We start from the raw sequence: 8,357 nt of genomic DNA, 5'->3' as shown, positions 1-8,357 counted from the left end.
CAGTTCTCAAATATATAGAAAACCATATCAAATTTATAAGAAAAAAAGTCATTCTCTAATTGATAAATGGTTAAAGGATACGAACAAGCAGTTTTCAGATGAAGAAATCAAAGCTATCCATAAGCCTATGGAAAAAGTGCTCTAAATCACTAGTGATTAGAGAAATGCAAATCGGAGGCACCAGCCCACATCTAGAAGAAAGGCTAACATGACAGAAATGTTGGAGGGCACAGGGGAAGATTGGGACACTGATGCACTATTGGTAGAGTTGTGAACTGATCCAATCAGTCTGGAGAGCAATTTGGAACGATGCCCAAAAGACGATTCAAATGTGTATCCCTTTTTGACTCGGCAATACAACTACTAGATCTGTATCTCAAAGAAATTTAAAAATATAAAAAGTAAAAGGAGCGATGGGCACCAAAAAATATTTACAGAAGCTCGTTTAGTGGTGGCAAAGAATTGGAAATTGAGGGTATATCCATCACTCAGGGAATGGCTGGACAAATTATGCTTGTGATAAAATACTAACGAGTGGTAAGAAATAATGAGCTTTAGCTGTGTGACTCTGGGCAAGTCACTTAACCCCAATTGCCTCAGCAGAAAAAAAAATAAAAGAAATAATGAGCAGGATGATTTCAGAAAAATTTGGGAAGACTTATGTGAACTTATACAAAGTAAAATGAGTGGAACCAAAATATTGTACACAGTAACAGCAAGATTGTAGGATAATCAACTGTAAATGATTTAGCTATTCTCAGCAATTCCAAATTATGAAAAATGCTGTCCACTTGCAGAGTAAAACCTGGTGGAGCGTCTGAATGTAGACTGAAACACACTTTTTTTTTTACTTTATTTTTCTTGGGTTTTTTTTTTTTTTTTGTGTTTTCTTATACAATATGACTAATACAGAAATGTTTTATATGACTGTACATGTATAACCTCTATCAAATTGCCTGCCTTCTCCATGGGGGGTGGGAAGGAGAGAAAGAATCTGGAACTCAAAATTTTTTTAAAAATGAATTTTTACATGTAATTGCAAAGAAAATTTAAAACCAGGGGGAAAGAATGCAATACACAATGTAATATGAATTTATGCCAAACATATTTCAGCATTAGCCATCGATATATTTTTTTAAAAGAAAAACCAGTACACGGATCTGAAGCTGAGAACCCCTACACTTAGAATCACTATGTAATCCTGAGATCAAAGAATGGCGCTTTCTTTTCCAAGGGTGTAGCCGGACGGCCTCCTGAGTATTTGATCCAGTGAATCACCTGACAAACCGTTCTAGGCTGCTATCTCTAGTGAAAGGGTGCCAAAGTTGAACTACATCAAGCTAGGTATGGAACAGGCCAGAATAAAGCTGATCAGTGAATTGAGCATGGGTCCAGATGCTGAAAAGTTTTCCATTTTATCTCTTGGTATTTAGCTAGGGGGAGAAGGTGAACAGCCTAGCAGCGGGTTGACGGCCCTGTCTTCTTTATCTCCTCCTTTCTCACTGGGTCCTAAGGGCATCCCCCAAACCAAACCTAAGGAGCTACCTCGAAGATCTTGGGGGCTAACTTCCACAGAGATGACAGAGGCTTCTCCTTTTCTCGTGCCTTATTTTCTCACCCCTCTCATTCAAGTCCTCCTCTAGGGTGAGGGGAGAACCCTGGGGTCTGCCAACGCGGCTCTAGCTTTGTCAGAATCTGCTGAGCTGTGAAGATCCTAAGGACAAGTCTGATGAGAGACTGGAAATCTGTGATCCACAGACCAATCTAGCTAGGAGAAAGCACAGCCCACAGAAAGTCATATGTCAAGGGATGAGGTTTCTTTTTTCTTCAGCCACAGCAACTCATGTAAACTGTCTACCAAGGGGTGCAGGTTTGGGCACCTGACTCAAGTCCTCCCCAATTTTCATTGGGGATTTCAACATGGATTTCGGGAGGAATTACAGTATACGTTAGACCTGGTAAACGTTTAGTCATCCTGGATTGCAGATGGGAGGAAAGACATTGTGAGCACTGCAGAAATCCTTCAGATCTGCATCTGCAGATGGTAAGCCACCATCATTGCCCCTCAGAAGTGAGCTGACGTGGCCACCCTCCAAATATGATGACAAGCGTCTCACCACAGTGAGGAGGGCCTCCTACCAGTCTCCGTGGGGACAAGGAAATGCTCTGAGAGGGGAACAGTCATTAGTTGACTAAGAGTATTGTGAAAATCAGGCTAGAAAAGGTTCTTTCGGGTCAGTAGAAAGCCAATGGCAAGTCTCAGTCTCACACTGTGATCCAATCGATTTCATTAACCTAAGCTGATTCCCTCCTGGAACACCAATTCTCTTTAGCTCTGATTAATACCCTCTCAGGGACTTGTCTGGTTTATTTTAGTCTCTTTGGGCCTCTTCAGGTTTCTGCCCACTGCTGTTTGGTCTTAAATGAAGCCTCAGAAAACTGTTGGCCAAAATCTCAGCTATCAGAAAAAAGATACTGTGAGTTTTGCATTCTATTCTCTTGGGACAATCAAGCTGCCATTTTGAATGCTTTCTAAAGTGATCTTCAGAAACGCAGGTTACCTTTGCTCCAGGAAGATGGCTTCTTCATACATAGGAAGGTCACTGTCAGATCACGGCGAGTGCGGAAGAGGGCAACCAGGACGGGAGAGAGGACCGTAGACAGCGCCAAAGGACGATCAGTCTGGAGAAGAGAAGATTTGGGCAGGGGTAAAGAGAGGATAACGATCTTTGAGCATCTGAAGAAATGTGGAAGACGGGCTCCGGTTGGCCCCACAAGGTCCTGGATGATGGCCTCTGTTATCCCTCTGAGGATGGTTCTATTAAAGCTGATAATCCAACAAGGGAGAGTGGAAATGTGATGCCATGGAACTCAAGACTTATTGAAAGAGAGGGAAATGTAGCAGCAAGGCCCTCAGGGAATTCAGGATAGTATTTAAGAGGTGTCCTAAAGTCCTAAAGCTGCTCGACTAGCTAACTGGTGCCCCCTCACCAGGAGTCTTCCAGCAGAGGCTGCATGATTACTCGGCAGTTGGGGAGGAGAAACAGGGAGATTCCTTCAAATGTTGATTATTAAAAAGTTTCAGAATGGGGTGGGATTTCACTAACCAACTAGTCTTCTTCCCCCTTTCTTGTTCATATTCACAAAAATAAAGCTGCCGCTCTGGAGCCCATTAAATTGGCAAAGATAACTATCTTTCCCCCAAGAGTAAAGATAAAATTCAATTCTGGTGGGATAGATGTATATTGTTACATTGCACACCGTACAATGTACATTATTACACTATGGAACTGTGAATGGGTGCATTTATTCTAAAAATTAATCCAATAATATAATGTATAAAAAGAGTCACACAATTGTTCATACCCTTGAACAGAGAGATTACACTATAAACACTACATCCTAAGGCTGTTATTCAAAGCAGGGAAAGATCTATCTTTACAAAAATATCTATAAGACTAAAAATCATCGGGAATAACCCAATATGTCTAACAATTGTGGACTGGCTAAGTTGTGGTACGCAAACATAATGAAATATTATTGCACCATAAGCATTGGCAAATATGAAGACTACAAAGAGACATGGAAGACATAACAAGCGACGCAGAGTTTTTAAAAAGGCAAAATCAGTAAAAGATGTACACTGAATATATGCAGAAATGATTATCTGGAGGAGGAGAGCCAAGACTTATGGATCATGCCAGGTGGCAACTCATTCCCATGGGTAAAGACCAACAATTCCTTCATAACCCATAGATTCAAAGATGTGCCTGGGGCACTTAGATTAAGCAACTTCCTCCTAGTCACACAGCCAGTAGGTGATGTTATGAGCATGGCTTAACCCTAAAAGAATTCTCTTACTCTAAGGCTGATCCTCTGCCTATCATAGTAGGCTGCCTTTCCTTATAATACTGACCAATTAAAAGAATAAGATTTTTTAAAAGGCTATTAAAGGAAATAAGAAATACTATCTCTTTGTGAAAGTAGAGATACACAATTTTTCCAATTATAAGAAATTTGGACTTTATATATTTCTGATTTTATTTAAATAGTTTTTGTTATTAGAATTGTCTCTCTCTCTCCTCATATTACCTGGAATTTACTTATCTTGGCACATAGTGCATCACCACAGTAGGAAGCAAACTCCTGGAAGGCAGGGACCACGTTGTTTCATCTTTGCCCTTCTATCCCCAACAACTACATGGTGTCTAATAGAGTAGGCAGATATATAAGTATCTGCTGAATTGAATAAGTTCCTATTTGGAAAACACACACACACACTTTAAATCAAAAAGACTTCAGGAGTCTGGTTTCTTCTGCTTAAAGTTATGTAACTCTAGACTTCATAGGCTTCTTAATCCAACCCCCTAATTTTACAGTTGAGGAAACTGAGACCCAGTGAGTTAGATCACATACTCAAGGTCACAAAAGTAACACAGAACACAGTCAGGCTTTCCCCCACCATCTCATACTCCATTGCCCCTCTACAAGATTCGATTTAACCTTGATTCTTTACTAGAAGCTATCCAGTTCAAGTGGGAACAGCAAGACTGCTGGCAGTTTTCAATCAGTATAGCATTTGCTTCATTCTAAACCCTCCCTGAGTTGTGGTTGATTCTACTGGGCTTGCAGTTGTTAAACACCACCTGCCTTTGACTCAGCAGTGGACACGCTCCTGTGGTAGGTGGGGGTAGGAAGCACAGCAGGAAGGAAATGTGAAGGTTACAAAAAGAAACTGATGCTAGGCAAGAAAAAGTCAAAAGTTCTCAAAGCCACACTATTTTAGTCTCTGTAGATGACATTGCTGACAGTGCATGAGTCTATGACAGAAGAGGCTGGTGTGTGACCTGTCCAGAACAGAGGTAGTCTGTCGTCAGACGAACATTTCTAGTGATTTTTTTTTTCCTGCGGGGCCCGACACTGACGATGAATCATTTTTTCTGGGTCACAGCTAGTAGGATTTCTCAAAAGCAGCCCACCCAGAATTGGTTACATTTGGCATCTTCCCTAAAAATTAATTTGCTGGGAGGGCAATGTGGGTGACTGAGTTTGGCCAAATATAGGGAGTCCAGGCAATGACTGCAAATCAAATAACAATTTTCAGGGGCACTGAGTGTGGAAAAGACTGTTCGGCCTGTATCAGACTCCTCATCCCATCCACACACCCAGCTAGAAAATGATCACTGACAGTCACATCCTCAAAAGCAAAGGGCAGCATTGGTGCGTGTGTTTGTGCCTGTGCATGCTCCAGTGTGCAGACTCGGTAAACACTATAATTATGCAAGATGAAGTCAGTGAATCTTTTATCATTTTACATAATATACACGTATAAACATCAGAGGAAGTAAGCATGATAGATGGATGAATGGATGGATGGCTTGTCTTGGAGTCAAGATCATCTAGATTCAAGCCCTACCTCTAAAAGTTATTGGCTATGTGTCCATGGTAAGTTACTTAAACACTCGGTGTCCCAGACAATTCTCTAAAACCATAAGGAAGGGAACAAAGATTTGATAAGTACTTATTCTGGCCAGATGCTGTGCTAAGTACTCTACAAATATTATCCTGGATAATCTTCACAACCAGTAGCCATTTTTATACTCATTTTACAAGGTAGACAGAGGTTAAATGACTGCCTGGAGTCAAACACAGTTCTGAGACTGGATTTGAACTTGGTGCTCCAATCACCGTGCCATCCAGCTGCTTCTATGTTACAAAGGAGATGTTTACCTGTATCGGTAGGAGTTGGCACACTGAAAGTTTCCTACGCTGATGAAATCACAATTCTGGACACACACACACACACACACACACACACACACACACACACATCCCAATTGTATATAACCTTGACCTCATTATCTGATCATAGAACATAAATGACTTGGTGTTTCCCCAAGCTATGCCCATCTAGCCAAGCAGTTAGCAGTTCACCGGAGATTCGTTTTGCAGAGGGTAAATTTTTCAGCTATAGCAATCCATGGAATATGGAGGGGTCGCAATCTGTGCATGGAAGGACTGTCTGTAGCAATAAAATCATAGTTCTTTCAAGGTGACCCAATGAATTCTGCACAATTTGCTCAATGTACCTTACATTACATACATAATGCAAGACACAACATCTCTAATATGTATGTAGTTCGCTAAACTTCACATGGCAGCATCATTGGTAGCAAAGTACCCAGAATCACAAGATCTCCAAATTGATGACTTCAGAGATCATCTAGCCTAGCCCACACCCGAACAAGAAACCCTGCTACCACATATTTAACAAATGGTCATCCAGCTTCTCTGGAAAAACTCCAGTGAAGGGGATCCTGCTGCCTCTGCAAGGAATCTATTCCACTCTTTGACTGCTGTAATTGCTGGGATTTTTTTTTCCATACATTGATCTGAAATCTGACTCTCTGCAACTTCCATCTAGTGCCCTATTGGAGTGTTCACTCCAGTAAGTACCATTTCTGCAGCTCTTTAAGGTTTCCAAAACATTTTATATAAATTATCTCATTTGAGCTTCACAGCTAAGTGCTACAGGTATTATAACCCCCCATTTCACAGGAAAAGAAACTGAGAGCGTGGGAAACTAAGTTATTTGCCCTAGTTTTTGAGAAAGGATTTGAGCACATCCAAGGCTTTACTTCTGTCGCTGGCAGGGTATATATGTTTCTGGGGTATGGCTGCAGGGTTGGGGTGGGGGTGGCGGACTGGGGTGCAGAAAGGAAAGGAAAGAAAAGAAATGGGACCAACCTGAGACTTCATTATTTTACACCTTCTTTTCAGCACCCCCAACGCTGTCCAGTGCTGAACCAGAGGCAGAGCCTCCAGTTCTTCTCAAACCCTGGTGCTGTCCAAATGCTGAATGCTGCTTCTTCCAATTAACCTTCCCAGATGGGTCTCCCTGCTAGACAGTCCCCTGAGCTTTAGATGGACACACACACACACACACACACACACACACACACACACACCCCAATCTGTCCCCATGAGCTGAGCAGTCTCATCTCGCTGTAAACTCATTCCTCTTAGCTTCTGTCAGCTCCAACTGCAGCTGAGATTGGGGCTGTGAAGCTGGGTACCCTACACTTCAGCAACCCCTTTAAATACAGCTTTATTTATAGACTTAAAGCATTTGCTGATTCCACCTCGGACTCCCCTGGCCAGCTACAGAAAGACCCTGTCTTAGAGAGCAGCCAATGTCCTTTAAGGTTTCAAATGACCCCAAAAAGGAAAATCCACACACAGCAAAAAGCAGCAGGCTTGCCCCTCAGAGATGGGCCTTCACCAGCCTGCTCCTAGTCAGCAGATTCAAGAGAAGGCATTTACCTCTCCACCCCACCCCCAAGCTTCTGAGGAAGTAGCTAATCACATCATCCTTTCCCCAAGTTGGGGAGCCAGGAAGCAGAGGTGGGCCATTTGGATTCCTCAAGATTCCTCTAAACCTATAGCTGCATTTCAGAAATCCCTCAGTGTATCTCACGCACTCCAATAACCGATGACTTTATGGAGGTGTTGCTCCACCCCATAGGAAAGCAGAAGGGCGGGAGAAATCAGTCTCCCATTGGGTTTTAAACAATAGACAATCCAATCCAGTAGCTGCTGAGTTGTCTGTGAAATTAAACACTAATTTGAAGCTGTCAGACTGGGACTCCTGAAGTTACTTTTACAGGGGTGTGAACTTCAGCGGGCTTTCATGTGAAAGATCCTAGCGAAATCTGGCATCTATCAAAGGGTGTTTAATCTTTATTTATTGACTCGGTGGTACTCGCATGTGAAAACAATCGTTCTCATCCTGAAAACACTTGTTAAATTGTAACACAAATACACACAGCCTCCTCACTGAGACTCAGTCAGCTTGGGGTAAATGGAGCAGCCCACAGTATGACAGAAAGGACTTGAAGATAAACTTCTGCTTTAATAGTAACACTGGATTACTAAAGATCGTCTGAGAATTGTCAGAATTTTGACATGGACCGAGAGCTTTTTTAATTAAGCTCTGAGTTTGTCTTATGGTATTATGGAAATGGACTATTCAAACTAAACTATCTTTTTAACCTCTTGTTGGCTATTGATAATTGCGCAGTGCTCTCCTGCTCTTCTCCCCTTAGATTTTATGTTTCTACACTCTTAGGAAAACTTTACAAATCAAACTCATATGTATTTATTATTTCACATATTCCAAAATACTTTACAGATATTAACTCAGTAGAGACTGACAACAATTCTGTGTTAATCCCTTTTCTAGATGAGGAGTCGGAGGTTTAGAGGAATGAGTTTCTTTCCCCAGAGTCACACGGTCAGTAAATGTTAGCGTCAAGACTTAAACCCAGGTTCTCCAATTTCAAGTTCAGCGATCTTCC

The sequence above is a fragment of the Antechinus flavipes genome, chromosome X, assembly GCF_016432865.1.
Source record: "Antechinus flavipes isolate AdamAnt ecotype Samford, QLD, Australia chromosome X, AdamAnt_v2, whole genome shotgun sequence".
NCBI lineage: Eukaryota > Metazoa > Chordata > Mammalia > Dasyuromorphia > Dasyuridae > Antechinus > Antechinus flavipes.
This window is presented reverse-complemented; position numbering follows the sequence as displayed.